The following is a 17,339-nucleotide window of genomic DNA, read 5'->3' on the forward strand; positions in this document are numbered from 1 at the left end:
TATGTGGAATCAATTCTAGCAGCTCCGTGTCATCGTAGATTTTATTCCTTAAATGTTTATAGCTTTTCTCTGTCAATAATGGCCCCGCGCCATTTTAAAATGCCGGTTTTATTTTCATTGCGCAGATATTTTCCCAATAATTTCAATTTATGGTTCCAACAACACGCACAGAGCCGTAAAAATAATCTGCCGATTCAAAATGTGTTGTGTTGACCTTTTAATATTCCCAAAGGAAGTTAAGTACCGCGAAATCATTACTAACAGCCTCATAATGCAAACACGTACTCGTATATTCAGTCGGAAATGAAAACTGCTCAGAAAAAACGTTCATTTAAGGTCAGTCCAATAAAAATACCTGCTTTTTATTTTTTTACAACTTATATTGGAAAATTTATGGAAAATATGTATCGTTTTTCATACTTGCAGATAATCTTGTTTTCCGTAGAATTCTACATATAAGACTAATTTACGTAAAAGCCATACTATGAGAAATCAGAAAACAATAAGAATCACTTTAAATCAAGGACACAAAAGCTCAACTTATAAAAAATATTAGATATGCCCAAGTATGTATCTATTATAGAATATTACGCATTCCATGGAACGATATTTTATTTTATTTCTTATCATATCATAACCCCCCTAACAGTACAACACTTACAAATAACACAATCACAAGATCGTTAACACAAAGAGAACTTAAACAAATATTAACTAATACCACTTTTGGACAAAGATATTTTCAATATTATGCAATTTTAATGTATAACCTACTTCCACTGTCTATTAAAACAATTATTAACGAGAAAATGTTCAAAAAGGCTATAAAAAAAGGACATAAATAAAATGGATTGTCTCATTCGCATAAACCAATATTAGAATAGTTGGTTAATATTATGTTTTTCGTTCTTTTATTGTGCGTTTTATAATATAAATAATATATGTAGGTATACAGAAATTAAATATAAACATAAATACGCAGCGTTTTAAACTATCTTTACATTTTGTTATTGCTCTCGGTATATTAAGTATTCTTTGTTTATTCTAACACGTATTTTAAAAAAAAAGTATATTGTTAAGTGTCCTTGCCACGGGCAACTCCAGTGAGGTTACAATATTTTTTTCTTTATTATTGTTTATAATGAGGAAAAAAATACAAAATTTTCATTTAAACAAAGTTGCTTTGACTGTCTAATTAGGGTTATTTACCCAGTTCTAAGGTTCTAAGACAGTTAAAAAATATATTAAAAAAGTGATCAATAAATAAAAAAAACGAATAAAGACATAGTAAAAACATAGTGAAATACACAGTAAAATATAAAGTAAAAAAAAACAGAAAAAAATGTAGCAAAAGACGTAGTAAAAACATATTTTAAAACCTAGTAAAATTCATATTAAAAACAAAAAACAGCACAAGACGTAGTAAAATATATTTACGTTATATGTATGGCAAAAAACATATTAAAAAAGACAAACATAGTTTGAAAATGTAATAAATTTAAGAAACATAGTTAAAGGTATAATTCAAAAGTAAAAAAACATATTAAAAAAATCATAATAACAAAAGAATAAAAAGTAACGAAGATCTCAAAAAATTATATTGAAAAAATTAAAAAATATACGATTACAATTCAAAAAAATTGGGAAGACGCACTATTACCTTTTGACAACTCACAGTTCAAAACAAATAAATTTGTTTCTTACCAAAAGATGTGTCCGCCTACTGCTTTTGTCATAGGTTCTAGTGTTAAAAGTTTTCCAACTGGACACATGTAGCAAATCTTATTATATTGTGTTTTATTAACCAATGGTCATTTACTGGGGGGTGGCCATTTACTGGTGCTTTGACCCTAAATCTGTGCAATATCTCGCTGCAGTCTACAGCAATGGTATCTTTCCTTAGACAAAATTCAAACCTGTGTATTTTTTCTGAAAATGGCTTTCGTTTTAATAATGATGTCTCGTTGTTTATACAAAATAAATTGTAACAATACTTATAATTTTGACATAAACGTTAGTTATAGCCGACGACTCGAGAAACAAATTAATTAGAAAGACAAATTCATGAAAAAAATATGAGTCTATCATCGAATCGCTAAAAGTAGATCTAATTACTTTCATATTTTTCATAATTAAATAGGTTACTGGAAAGTTTCTGTGACGAGGAAATTTTAAAATGTTTTTTCATATAATATATTTGCTCTCTACGCTGAAATATGCGACATAAACGAAAAATTGCTATTATTACGCAATAAAGTCACGAAAAGAGGATTTCATGCATTAATTGGGATATGCAAATGCATATAATCGGATTTTAAATGACAACTATTAATATTTCATCCATATGTTTGTATTTTATTTTATGCCATTTTTTTAATAAAAAAGGAAATTTATGCGTTTTTAAAATTTACTCAAATATTTTAATTTCGGTGGCCATTTTTAATGAGTTGTAAATAACTCACGATAGGAAAATGGAAGTCAAAATGGGGCATGGTGGGGTTCAAACCCCAAACCTCTGATCTGTGAGTCCGTAACATTATCCATGAGACCATAATCCGATTCATTGTACTGTTACCTTTAAAACAGTATTTATAATGAAACACATGAAAAAAGAGAGTTAAGAAATCATTGCTTAAACCGATTTTATCAAGTGAATAGTAATTGTATTTGGGTTGGCTTTAAATTCGTTTTTTTGGTGTTTTTATAAGAGTTAATGATTTTGTAAACGAATATCATTATATTGAAGGGTTTTTTTTGTTTACAATATGTTAGTACTTTGAATTCATTTAACGTCGACATTACCCTTGTGTATCTGTTTTTTTCTCGGGATTGTTCTTGAAGCTTTGTTTTGTAATATGGTGAATTTGTTTTAAAATTTTCGTGATTTGATAGTATAATGTGCTGTTGCGGTAGTTGGTGTGTGGTTCGTGGATTGTGTTGTTGGTTTACATGAACCCATATCAACTAATCTTTTGATTTTTCCCAAAATTGAAAAATTGCAAACTTTCTAGTGTACAAATAGTTTATAAATGTTTATAATGAGGAACTTTAGCCCTACGGGAAATTGGATACAAAAAATGTGTTCTTGCGCGCGGTAAAAATAAGACTATTAAATAATACGGCAAAGTTTCTTGAAAATGTACGAAAAAAATTCATAAAAAATATTTTAATAAAAACGCACTACTTTGATTGACGTCACTGGTTCATATGAACCAACCAATAATGTGACAGCTGTGAAGGATATCCGGTTGGCTAACCGTAAACAAACCAATGGGAAGAACTAACACAGAACAACCTCTGACGTCACACGTGGAGTTATTTCAGAAATACAAAACTTTAAAAAATGCTAGCGCTAAAAATACGGTATGTAAAAAAAATAATTTGTTCTTGGCTTAGTTTAATAGACTATCAACAAATAAAAAAAAGACACTGAACTTCCTGATTATTGAGAAACCAGTATTACTCTACAATCTTAAAAAATTGTTAAGGTATTAAATTTTAAACTTAGAATCAGTTATTAATTTTTAAAATGTGACATTTTACTAAAAACATTGAATTTGTTAAAACTTAAAGAAAGAAGAAAAATTATAGACCTTTTGAATTTATTCAATTTTTTAAATTCAAAATGGGATTGCCCTGAACTGTTATCTCTCATCAACTTTAGGGTGCCTGGAAGAATAACTAGACAGGTGCAACCGTTGAGTAGCAACAATTCACGGAGAGTGCATACTTGTAATGCCGTATTGAACAGATTTCATGATCTCGGCAATAGTTATTCCCACGTATCGGATATACTTAGTGTAGGGTATTGTCCCTAAAGAACAAACCTTTTTAACTTTTTCGAAGATGGTGAATGGTAATTATATTTATTTATTTATACATTTCATAATATCTACAATTTTTTGTTCAATTTACAAAGCTGTATGAAACAGTACTTTTCGATTTTTTCGTTTTATTACTTTAAAACATTTTACTATTTAATTTGATTTTTACATTTGTTCTTAAATTGTTTAAACTTTCTACCGAATATGTGTATATTTTTTTGTTTTAATTTTTGTTTATAAATCTTGGGTAAAGGGTGATTTATGTTTTTTTTAAATAATTTAACTAAATATGTTTATATTATAAATTTTTGTAAAAGGCAAATTTTTCGTTTATGTTAATAAAATAATCAGTATTTAGTTTAATGAAAATTGTTAATAAAATGATATTAGGACATTCATATATTATAATGTTTCAACTATTTTAACACCAAATAAAAAATAAAAAATAATATAGTTAGAGAACGTGCAACCATCATTATTATCATCCACCTTTCCACACCCAGAGGTGTATAGGGCTCATTTGCAAACCAAATGCAGCGTGGTTCAATCATCGTCAATGATAACTTTTTTAATTTATTTATTTTTAAATAGAAATACTTGAGTTCTTATTATTTACTTACAAATTTTGATTTTCAGACCATTTCTTAAAAGTCGTAAATAACGTGTGCTGGAAAAATAGAAATCGAGTGGTGGCAGATTGGAATTTGAACCAGGGACCTTTGGTCCGTGAGTACACAATACCACGCGACCGCAACCCGGACCAGCAACTGTTTTCTTTATTTGCCGGGATACAGTTTTACATTTTCCAACCCGGTTATTCACGATTAAAAAAAACGGTCTGAAAATTGAAATATTTGGTTAAAAAATAAGAACTCAAATACTTCTTGAAATACATACACTTTTTTAAATTATAAGTGATTAATTACTGTTAATATTTTATAATGTAGGCCCTACGGCATGGAATGCTTTCTCAGCAGAAATCCGAAACTGTGAGAGTGAAGTTATGTTTCGGAAGAAACTTAAAACCCACTTGTTCTCTAAATCATTTGAATAAATTCTTGGCATGTGGTGGAAAAGTAATATGGAAAAGTACATTATTTTTCTTAAATTAAAAAGTTAATATTAAATTTATATCTTTATATAGTCACTTTGTAAAGCGCCCTTGAGGTATATTAGTTATATATTATATTAGGCGCTATATAAGTTATCCATAAATATTATTATTATAATGTAAAAAGATAATTGGACGTAGTTATGCAAAAAGCAGCCAGCCATTGAAAAGTGAAACTGAGATAACAGCACTTTTATGAAAATAGTGAATACTCAAATCTACTCAACACTATAACATGTTTTCGATTTTGACAAATGATGAACAATGAAAACATTAGTTTTTATTAATATTGCAAACAAGAATCTAATTATGTATTTGACCAGATGTAATGAATTTTAAAGTACCGTAAGATTTTTCTAGAGTTGTGGGTGTTTTATGCTAATTGAGAATGGCCGTTTTTATGATCGACACGATTTTCAGAAGGTAATTATTTCAGTTTTTTGTATGAAAACGGCCTGGCTGTTTTTAGCAGAACCTAGAATTGACCTTACTGCATCCGATAACACCAATATCTCATTTTTTCAATTTTTTGGACTGACTGCTTTCTGCATAACTACGTTCAATTTTTTCGATGAAATATCGATTGATACCTCGGTACACAGTTTGGTAGGTGAGTTTAGTGGCATTATTTACCTCTGTTGGGCGGTAATTAGCGGTCAACAGTTTTCTCATGTTACAGAACAAAATGGATGGCAAACAGACATTTAACCGAAGCTCTAGTTCAAAAAATTTACTTGAAATGGATATTACTAAATAGGTATTTTAATTCCATAAACCATTAGGATTTCTCTAAAAAGTGCTAAAGGCACTGTATTATAATACCAACTGCAGTAAATCTCAGTCATATATTACCAACGAGAGAGTTAAATGATTAGTCTCACGCTATAGGCGCACAGTCCAGTGACAGTCAAATTTAAAATGTCAAGGCACATTTTTTTGAAACATTAATTATTCATTTTAAATCTTCAAGCACTTTGGCGGACTTACAGGGAGGTCAAGATTCTAAGAATATACAGTAATGTTTAAGGCGTTTCTAGAAGGTGGCTAGAGAAGGTGTATTTTTTATATGAAGAGGTAGCTCATTCCAAAGTCGGACGGAAAAAGAATAACTGAAAAATGATGCGCTTTGTCGAGGAATGGAAAGTGTTCTCTCCTGAGAAGAGCAAAGCGAAAGACCATGATAAGAAAGTTTAATTATTATTATTATTTATATTTTTTTTCTTTTTATATGAGATTCATTGAATTTCTTGTAGTCGTCAATGAATAAATTATAAATATAACATATCCGGCTGGGCGTGAATTATAGTTTCTCTCTCCAATCGTAGCTTAAAATTCGAAAACAAATTGTTAACTGTTAAACAAACATTGTGTTGGTGTTTATAAGTGGTCGATGTGTAGACAAAAAGTGAAAAAAGAAGACGGTTCACTTTAAAGCATTATTTTGCGCTTTATTCTTACTAAAATATGTGACAAGTAGTGAATAACGGAAACTTTCAAACAACAGTGCGCCTACTTTAAAATCATAAAAAAGTATGTGAACCCATGAAAATTGTTTAAGAATGTATTAATTTGTGATGCGAATAAACCAAGATTTAACTATCTGGAATACCACCTCCCACGATAAATTACAACAGTGCTATTAAAAGTGAACTTATTGATAAATACTCAATAGATTTAAAATATTCTTTCCAATATACTCGTACATACAAAATGATACGTCAATCTTCAAACCACTCTCATACACACGTTTGTGTAATAATAATGTAAAAAATAAATAAAATGGAGCGTAAATTTCATACTCATTATAAAACGAAATAATACAGACTACAGCAAGGCTTATTACGGGAGTAAAAAAATACTCTCACATCTCACAACATCTTCGAGATTTGCACTTGTTAAAAAACCCAGAGATAATAAAATACAAGCTTTGCTGGACAGTATTCAAATTCTTTCATGAAATGGCTCCAAAATACCTATCGGACCTTTGTATTAGGGAAAATATATGTCAAAGAAAATCTACTCTTAGGTCAGCATTTGATTCAGGAAGAGGAAAACTTGTCAAAATACGGCGCCCCCAAACACTAGATTTGGAGATCGTGCTTTTGCCGCCGCCGGCCCCTCTGCCTGGAGCCAATTGCCTTCAAACTTACAAATTATTGACAGTCCTAGTCAGTTCAGATTCCAACTAAAATCCCACTTCTTAAACTATCATACCCTCAATTTTAAATCTGGAAATATAAAATATCACTTTAGTTTAGGTAGAATGTAAGTTTAGGTATACAATTGTAAAGCGCCCTTGACGTGATTTTTTACAAAAATGCCGGTTAATAAATCAGCCAAGTATTATTATTATTAAAATGGATACAAAGTCGTTGGAACAATAGGCTTCTTTCCCTCTTCGGCAACTACACGTGGATCGGACCATCTTCTAGGAATTTAGCAAACAACATGTGTTTGCACTTTTGCGACACTGCGACAGTGACTAGTGACTACCCAAAATCTACGAAAGCTACCCTTCTGATATGTTTATCTTTAATGTTGTTCATAGTATTGAAGTGCTTTATCTGTTTAGTTTTTTATTGTTTACTTTTTACCACGAACACTTTACAAATTTACTAATATGCTCAATGTTTGTTTTTGTAAATTTATTGATAATTTTAAGTTGCCAGAATTTCACTCGTCCGTGCACTTTGTAGTGAGTAAGACGATTAGTAATCTAGCTTTAATTGGTAAATGTTATCAAATATCGAAATTTAGTAAATGAGGTTTAGAGTTCTAACCGTCGACTTGTCGTAATCTAACTTCTATTTTTATAATATTTATTAGTTTTTTAATTTATTTTTTAAATATCACTCAATCTCTAAACTTTATTGTCAAATAAAAAGTGTAAATAGGAGCTAGATTTATTATTGTCTATGCGCTCTGTAGCTGCAAGACGTGGTGGGATATTTATTTATTTTTTAGCGCCCTTGAGCTGATTTCCACAAAAACGGCGCTATATAAATTATCCAAATATTCATATACATAAATCAATAATTAGTTATTAAACCTTTCAAACTAATTGAAATAAAAAAACTAAAATCAATAAAATAAAAACAATAATCACGAATCTTATGCCAAGCTGTCTTGTCCTGCAAATATTTATTGACTATAGTAGCTCTTTTCAAACAGGCTGTGTCTGACAAAATCTTAATTTTTTTTTGTCGACAAAGCCTGAATTTCTAGAAATACTTTATAGTAGAATCGAGTGCAGTTTGAAGCAAAAGAATTATTATTTTTTCGCAGTTTTGTAGTGGGCACAACTAGCATATCTTTATTTCTAGTGTTGAACCTATAGATAGCTCTGTTTCTTCTAAAATCAACAATATTTTTATGTACGTACATCAAGTTTTCATAGATATATTGACACGTGACGGTCAAAATATTGATTCTCTTAACATATCTCTAAGCGATTCTCAAGTATTCATATTGTGAATTACTCAAACAGCTTTTTTCTGCAGCACAACATAATCAACATTTGCAGCACTTCCCCACAGCAGTATACTGTAAGACATAACGCTGTGAAACTAACTGAAGTATACCAATCTAGATTTTTCTACATTTGTATGATGTCGAAGCTTTTTAACAGTTTAGGCTGCAGATCTAAGTCTGTTCGACAAATTGGGTTATAATTATACCCAAAAATACGGTAGTATCTACAAGATCCAGTTCTTCGTCGTTAAGTTTTACATTAAACAAAGTTTGTTTGACATCACGTTTCACAAATTTAATATATTTAGCCTTGTAATTTTTGAAACTAAACCAATTCAACACCACGAAGAGAGCACTGTTTATGTCGTCTCTCGTGAAACTCTCAGCAAGATATTTTGGAGCGCAAGAGTTGTGACGTTATATAGCTTACGGGTTGTGAATATTTCAGATTAGTTTCAGTCACTTCTTTATAATATTTTTCATAATCATTGTGCTTCAAAATATCTTGCTGAGAATTTCATTTACATTTCTGATCATGGTTTTTTGCTTCGCTCTTCTCAGGAGAGAATACTTTCTATTCCTCGACAGAGCACATAATTTTTCAGCTATACCTTCTCCATCCAAGGCTCTAGACTTTGGAATGAGCTATTCCTTCATATAAAAAATGCACCATCTCTTGCTACCTTCAAGAAACGACTGAAACATTGTTACATATCCCCAGAATCCTGAATTCCTCGAGTTTTTACTGTTTTTTTTTTTCAAATGTATTTTTTATCACTTTTTCTTTCCTTTGTACTTCTTTCTCTCTCCTTCCAAACTCGTTATCTATTATTTATACTTTTACAATGTTTGTATTCTTTGTTTTACCGAATAATGTTCCTTTTCTGAGGTGTCCCGTGCCGAGGTAAACATTTTACAATAAATGAAACATACCTTAAATTAGTTATTTAACAAAGTTAACATTAAAAACGTCATTTATCTTATTAACCTTGTTATCATTAACATAATAAGCAATACAAACTAAAATAATCATAAAAAACATGACTAATTCATATAGACCAAATTTTATAAACAGTACACAAATTTTTACATATTTGGCTTGATCCACTCATCGATCCAAGATCGATCTCACATTTTCCTCACAAGTTAATACGTATAACATAATGTATATTTTTTTATTTTTTACTCAGGTTAATATGTGCAAGCCTTATCTCCTAATTTAAAAACAGCGGTTTTTTTAAATAATTAAGTTTTTTTTATATTCTATCATATTGTTTATGAATCTTTTAATATATATTTATGTTAAGTACAAAATTTTGGCCAATCTCTTCTTTTGACCAGTCTGTTTAATGGTTGGCTGAAAGATATTGCTTTTAGCAATAAGTCCGCCAAAGTACTTATTCTTTGTACTTGAAGTTTAAAATAAATAAAAAAACATAAGCAAAATGGTTAATGTTACTCAGTGTGCAGAGTTGCCACTCAAACCAGCCAATATCAGGTCATAACCCCCGTTAATGCTTAGAATTCTATACTTCCTTTGTCAAGAATGTTTTCCCTCCCTCTCGCAACTAATTCAAATCTAGCTCACTCCCAAGGGAGGAAATCCAACCTGTCTACAAACCAGGGGCGAATCGTCAAAGTAAGCAATTATGCACAGCTTACCATTATATTTGACTTTAAATAATAATAAATTATAGTAACCATGTTTATGGGAGAAAAAATTAAGTAATTGTCATTTATTATAAATCACCGTTTATATCTTTCTACAAAAAAATATCTATGAAGCGCGCCTAGCGCCAGCGCCCAGCCCATTCTTACTGAACGATGAAACTAGCCGATTACCTCAGCTTATTCTTCCATACAAAAAAGTACACTGTATTTTTCGTCTTTAACCCAAGTCGGCTTTTTTAGTACTGAAACAAACTTGCAGATTACAAATATTTTAAGAAGATTCTCTATTTGGAAACTAGTGTTTCGAACATTTTTTCCGAAGGACTATTTTTCTTTGATGGGATACCGTTGACATATTATGTATCACATAGGACAGGTGGCGTTCGCAGTGGCCGTATTAGGCATTATTCATTTTAAAAGAAATCGGCCTGTGCTAAAGTCTTGACAGTACTGTCAATGACAGATCATAATGGAAATATCTGCGGAATGTCATTGTGGTATTTGTTAATAAACTTTTGTGCAAGTATTGTATTAAAATAGTGTAAAATAAAACTACGTTTATCGCGTGGTTAATATTAATTGTTGTTTGAATTGATTTTCACAGAACCACAAAAAATTTGTCATTTATAATTACATTACTTACGTGTTATGTAAGTACTTATATGTAGTACAAATTAATGAACTTGTTTAATAGATTACCCATAAAATAAATCAAGGCTCGCCACTGCTACAAACATTTGTACATTCTTAATATATATAAGTATATTTCTGTATTTTTTGGGTAGATAGATACCTAATAATTACTCGCGCGTACGAAAAATGACGAAAGGGGATAAGTTTATTAGTGGTGATAGGCATTACTTATGATACTTTATAAAAAGCTTAGATAAGGCCTGCTGATGTGACAGTCACGCCGCGCGCCATCAGAATAGGTCGGCAAGGTCCTGTGTGAATCAATCTTCCTTTTACATCGTACCCTGACATATGAATTTAATCGTTCCGCATACATGTTGGACACGTGGCATTACCGCCATCTATTGACAAAGCTGATTAATGAAGCGGACGATTCGTGGCAGATTTATTTGCCCCATATGACTTGTCATGCTAAGGGTTAAATGAAATTCGTATTCACTAATTATTTTTGAGGTCCAAGACACAAACTAGGGGACTGCCGATGATAAGTATTTACGTACTTGCAGTCCCATCGCTCGCTTTATATTTCTAAAAAAAAATACAATGAGGAATTTCAGCCCTGCCGGATGCAAAAAATGTTACAACGTAGATGAAGAACATTTTAGAGAAGGTCATTTAGAAGTCTAGGCATCTACAGGGCTTACGACCTGTCATTGGCTGGTTTGAGTGGCCGCTCACACTGTGTGACATTCACCATTCTGTCCATATTTGAACATCTATATTACTTCAATTCTTTAATTTTTTTATGTTTGTGAAGTTAAAAAACTGAAACTGGTGAGATTCATCTAATTGAATTATTTCACCTACATACCAGGCAACGCCTTAATTTCTGTTTTTTTTTTCAATGTATATACTTCTTCGTGGACCAGGTGGATTTATCGACAACATTTTGAGTTTGTCCAAATATTGTTGTAAAAAATGTATTCTTACGGGCGGTAAGAATTAGAGCATCAAATTGTACACCGAAGGTTCTTCAAAATGTATGAAAAAAAACGAACTACTTTCAATGACGTCACGAGTTCTTCCGAGTCAACCAGTGATAAGTCAGTTGTGATAGATTTCCGGTTTACGATAAGTTAACTGACCAATCAGCAGAACTCGTCGATAAGAAGGGGAAGAGAACTTAAGAACAAAATAATAAGCTTTTTATTTCTTGGACTAGCGTCCCTTTCACAAATCTTTAAACCTCCCCTACAAAAATAAACACATCAAAATTATGGTTGACTAACGAAGCGATACGCACCGGACGCGGACAAGAGAATCGGCTGGGTAGGAGAGGGGTAAGGGTTTGTGGAAGAGATGCTATTACGAGAAATTAAGGATTAACTCCATTTTTTTTTTTTAATTAACCATAAGGAATGTTCCTCTGAAGTTTCGCGGTCTGTGTATATTCTTAACTTACAATATTATTCAATGATACCTAGTGAAGTTTTTGTTTTTGGCAACAATTTTTTACGTTAACGTTGAATACTAACAACGCTTTTTTTATTATTTTAACATTCTTTGTTATAAAATAAACTTCTAGATGTAGGTTCTGCAGTGCAGATGAGGAAACACCTATACACAATCTATGTGAATGTGATGCTTTACAACATAAAAAGAGCCTCATCCTCGGGGGACCACTGGTTAAACCTGAGGATATTAAAGAGCTCGCCCTTTACCCCGATACTTTACGGATCTGGGCTTGGAGGGGGAGATTTAGCAAAATGTAATCTCTCGCCATCCACACAGTAGCCAGGCTCTTAATAGACCTGGGCTGAGAGGGCGAGAACTATTCACGGGGACCCGTCACAATAGATATTCACAGGTCGCAATGATGTCAGGAGCTTGAATAACACTAATCCCCACCTCTAAAAATAACTATCTAACTAACTAACTAACCATCACGCCATTTCCCCAGAGGGGTAGGCAGAGATGATAGAACGCCACACCACTCTGTCCTGGCACACTTCCTTTGCTTCCTTCACATTCATACATCTTCTCATGCACGCACGTCGATTATTCCGACTTTTCACATGACCACTTTCAAGAATTTGTTGTACTTGATCATGCCATGTCTTTCTCGGCCTTCCTCGACTTCTGCAACCAGACACATTCGCATCATAAATCTTTTTAGCCGTTCTTTCATCATTCATTCGCTCCACATGACCGAACCATCGCAAAAGACCTTTCTTAATTTTGTCGATAATGCTTAACTCAGCCTTGCATTCTGCTCTAATTTCGACATTAGGGCACCTATCATACATTGTTTTTCCGCACATTCGCCTGAGGGATCGCATTTCAACAGCATTCAGTCTACTTTCGTCCCTTTTTTTCCAACTCCATGCTTCGCTTCCATACATTAGGGTTGGTACCAGAACTCCATTATGAACTGCTAATTTAGCCTCTTGCGATAGACACTTATTTGCTACGACAGACTTTAAGGCACCATTAACTCTGTTACCGGCATTACCCCTTCTTTCAATATCCTTGTCCATATTTCCATCTCTAGTAAACATACTACCCAGATATACAAATTCTTCGACCTGTTTCAAACTATCTCCATTTACTACAATCTTACATTCAGTCATAGTTACATTTCTTTCAAAGACCATGACGTTCGACTTTTGCACATTCATTAGCAAATCACTCTCCTTACACACTTCGTTAACCTTTGTAACCAAGGATTGCAGTTCCTCTTCGCTGTCAGCTAGGAGGACTGCGTCATTGGCGTACAGAAGGCAACTGACAGTTAGATTACTCATTTTCGCTCCCACATCCATACTTTTCAATTCTTTCATACATTTATCCATGTATATGTTGAATAACCACGGTGACATTACACATCCCTGTTTGACTCCTTTAGGGATGTCAAACCAGGAAGTTAATGACCCATTTACCCTTACACACCCCTCTAAAAATAAAAATATATATATTTTGTTTTTACAATTGAAAATGTTTTATGAACAAATAAGTTTTTTAAATAAAAATTATACATATAAGAAGAAAAGTACAAATGAAAAAATACGAATCGAAATACCCTACCAAAAAAGTGATAGCTTGTGCTACTTCTGAAATACATGTTAACTTATGCACTATCGAAATGTTTTAATAGTTATATTCAAATCTAAGATTTTCTTTCTATACCTGTTTTTTATGGCGTTGTGTAATTTTTTTACAGTTGCTTTCAACTATTTTGCTGTTTTTTTTTCTTTAAAAATGTTTGGTTTTTTTTCCTTTATGAAGCTCACATGAATTCGAACGAGCAAATATTTTGCACTACAAAACACAATTGAAATAGTGAAACGAGGCAGCAAGCAGTGCTGTCAGCATTCACTTTCATGATCAGCCAATTAGAGACGTCCACGTAACCGCACACAGAAATTACTCGTTTTAATTGGTGCTAAATCAGCGAAAAGCTCTGCCATTGGCCAACTCTCGATTGATACAAAATACTGCGGACTTTATATTATTGAGTATTTATTCGATTATCTACGGGTGTATTCATATTTTTATTTTTATACAAAAACATTACATTAATAATTGTGAGCCCGGAATATCAAATTTTTTACTTATTTTATTTAATTTCATTCAGTTGGGTACAATTTGTACAGAAAAGATGGGTCGACGACATAACCTCTATTGCCGGTAAAACATGGATGGTGAAAGTGGCTGAAAGGAAGGAATGGAGACGTTTGAAAGATGTCTTTATCCAGCAGTGAAGAGAATAAGGCTGAAGAAGAAGAAAAAGGAGGGTTCATTCGTTACATTTTCTATACGTGTTGAAGTATAATATCAAGTTTTTGTATTTTAATGCTGTTCCTTCCAAAGAAGAGACAGGCTCTTGAGCTTGGAGAGGGACTTGATACAAGACTCATTTAAATTTATTTTTAAAATAAAAGGACACTTTTCAAATGTTCTTTATTTTTTTAAGTGCTTTTAGACAACGCTGCATTCCACCTTTGTGTTGCAATAAATTTCAATCTGGATTAATTCCTTGGGGATGGCATCTATCCATGTGTACAAGCATTTGGAAGAAGTCACCCGAAAATCAGTTCTCAGTATCGGCTGACCTACTATCGTATAAAGTACACATACACATTTCCAATATGTAAACAATTGATTATCAAAAAATTTAATTGATCATTAAAAAACTGCTTATGCGAGCGAATGTAAAATCGCTGAGAAACACGGAATTACTACATGACCTCAAAATTCTATACACTGAACAATATATAAGTAATAACATCCTCGGTGACAATCAGATAACACAGTCCATCTGCTACTCTCCTCGTTACTTTATCTGTTCACTTGTTTGTGTCATCTCCCTACTTTTAAACTTTAAAAGCAGGGAGATGACGCATAAAAAGTTGTTTGAAAAATTCAATCAAATAAGGAATGGAAAATACAAATAAAGAAAAAAGAAACTTAATGCGTCTAAATTTAATAACTTGTAATAAAGTAACTAAAACTATAATGTAAGTTATAACTATTATTTATGTTTAAATCATTAACTTTGTGGTCAAACATTTTCAAAATAATGTTCGTAAATATTAGTATATTACCACTTACCGTCTTTTATAGTCTACCGGTTTCGAGACGTACCCGTCTCTTTGTCTTTATAAGGATAAAGGACTAAAATTTTTACAAAATAAAATAAGAAAGAACTTAAATGAAATACTATGGAGATTAATCACATTAAAAAGCCTTAAAAAATTATACTCCCCACAAAAAATCAAAAAACTTTTTAGTACAGCACTCTTTTTTAATCAAAAATTCTTGTGATTTATATACTTTTGGAAATGTTATATATATATATATATTATGGTGATGGTGAAGGTGGATGTGTATTTTAGTATTTGCATGTTGGTGTAGTGAATTTTCTGACGAAGAGACGTGTACGTCTCGAAACCGGTTGACTAAAAAGTCGGTAAGTGGTTATATAATAATATTTACTTACAATAGTTAAGCAATAACTAGTGGTATAAGTTTTTTTGACAACTTTACAAAAAAATCCCATAGAATTAAGAATAGTCCAGAAACCGCACATCAAACAGAAGGCTACTAAACTATTCATAAATGAGCAGGTTTACGTTTTGACCCATTAGTTTCTTTGTTCAACTCCTGATTTGAATTAAACTATGCCGTGTTGTGTCCTTTTAAAGGGTAGAAATACTGCTAGGATCTTAAAAAAACAGGATGCAATCACATTCCTTGTGTAATTAGCAAATGAATGTGTATGTAACAAATGCATTACTTAAAAATTAATTAAATCTGTCAGATTGTCGAAGAAACAAAATAAACATTTCGTCAGTGTTGCCAGAGTAGTATTATTTTTACCCTACTTTGCTCATCTTATAAGAGAACTAATGAAAATTGGACCTCGGATTAAATAACTCTGTGGTGAACATTTAGGCGACATTATTTTTAAAACCTAAAATTTTATTTAACATGAAATAAAAATATCCGCTTTATGTATTATTTCAAGTTCATTAATTCAATTACTCTAATCGTATCTACTCTGTTGTGTCAATCAATATTTCCGCGTGCGCAATAAAATATTTAAAAAATTAATTGATTGCTTTTTTTATCTTACATTTGTGTTATAATTATATTTTTTCCCATCGGGCAACATTACGCGGCGGCATCACAAATGCGCGCGGCAAAATTGGAGCATAGTGGGGGAGTTATTGGACTCAGTCCGATGTTTTCAAATATGATTCTACGTTCCTTCTGGACTATTCTTAATTCAATAAGGAAAGCATAATTATATTGCATTCGCCAAATGAGGATAAATCTCCTCTCCCTCATTCATTCACGCATACACACATTCACATACACATGAATACAAACGTCACACAAATACAATTACTAAACTTCTTTTCTTATGTAATATGTGTCATTATATTAACAGTGGATTTTTTTAATTGGCTTTAGTTTTTAATTATTTTGTTTATGTAATAGCTGTAAAAATCTCAAATAAAATAAAATAAAAATAAAAAAATAAAATAATTATATATATAACGTTTACAATAGGTACTGGTGCTAAAAGGTTATCAAGTTAGTAAGTGACTTTCATTCTACATTTTGGACGTTACAATAATTGCCGAAATAGCTCAGTTGGGAGAGCGTTAGACTGAAGATCTAAAGGTCCCTGGTTCGATCCCTGGTTTCGGCAAACATTTTTTTAACATTTTGGACTTAAACTTAAACTAAATAAACCGTACAGTTTTTAATATACACTTATAGAAACATATTACAACAGAGATGAAGAACATTAAAGAGAAGGTAATATAGAAGTCTAGGCATCTACAGGGCTTATAACCTGTCAATGGCTGGTTTAAGTGGCTACTTTACACACTGTGCAACATTCACCATTCTGCCTATATTTGAACATCTTTATTCCAATAATTCTTTCATCTGTTGATGTTTGTGAAGTTAAAGAGCTGAAACCTTTATTTATGCTGGTAAAATTCATCTAATTGAATTATTTCACCTACATACTAGGCAACGTCTGAAAACGTTATTTTTTCAATTTCTATACTTCTTCATGGACCAGGTAATTTATCAACAATATTTTGATTTTGTCC

At 31.8% G+C, this 17,339-nt stretch overlaps 1 non-coding gene across 1 annotated transcript; it reads left to right on the forward strand.

The window, feature by feature from the left end:
• The first annotated feature begins 16,854 nt into the window (after positions 1–16,854).
• On the forward strand, positions 16,855–16,927 carry TRNAF-GAA (transfer RNA phenylalanine (anticodon GAA)). Its single transcript has one exon. It is a non-coding gene; the product is annotated as a tRNA-Phe (tRNA).
• Positions 16,928–17,339: the final 412 nt, after the last annotated feature.

This window comes from Micrasema longulum, unplaced genomic scaffold (assembly GCF_059751315.1).
Source record: "Micrasema longulum isolate JH-2025_06_02 unplaced genomic scaffold, ASM5975131v1 h1tg001118l, whole genome shotgun sequence".
NCBI lineage: Eukaryota > Metazoa > Arthropoda > Insecta > Trichoptera > Brachycentridae > Micrasema > Micrasema longulum.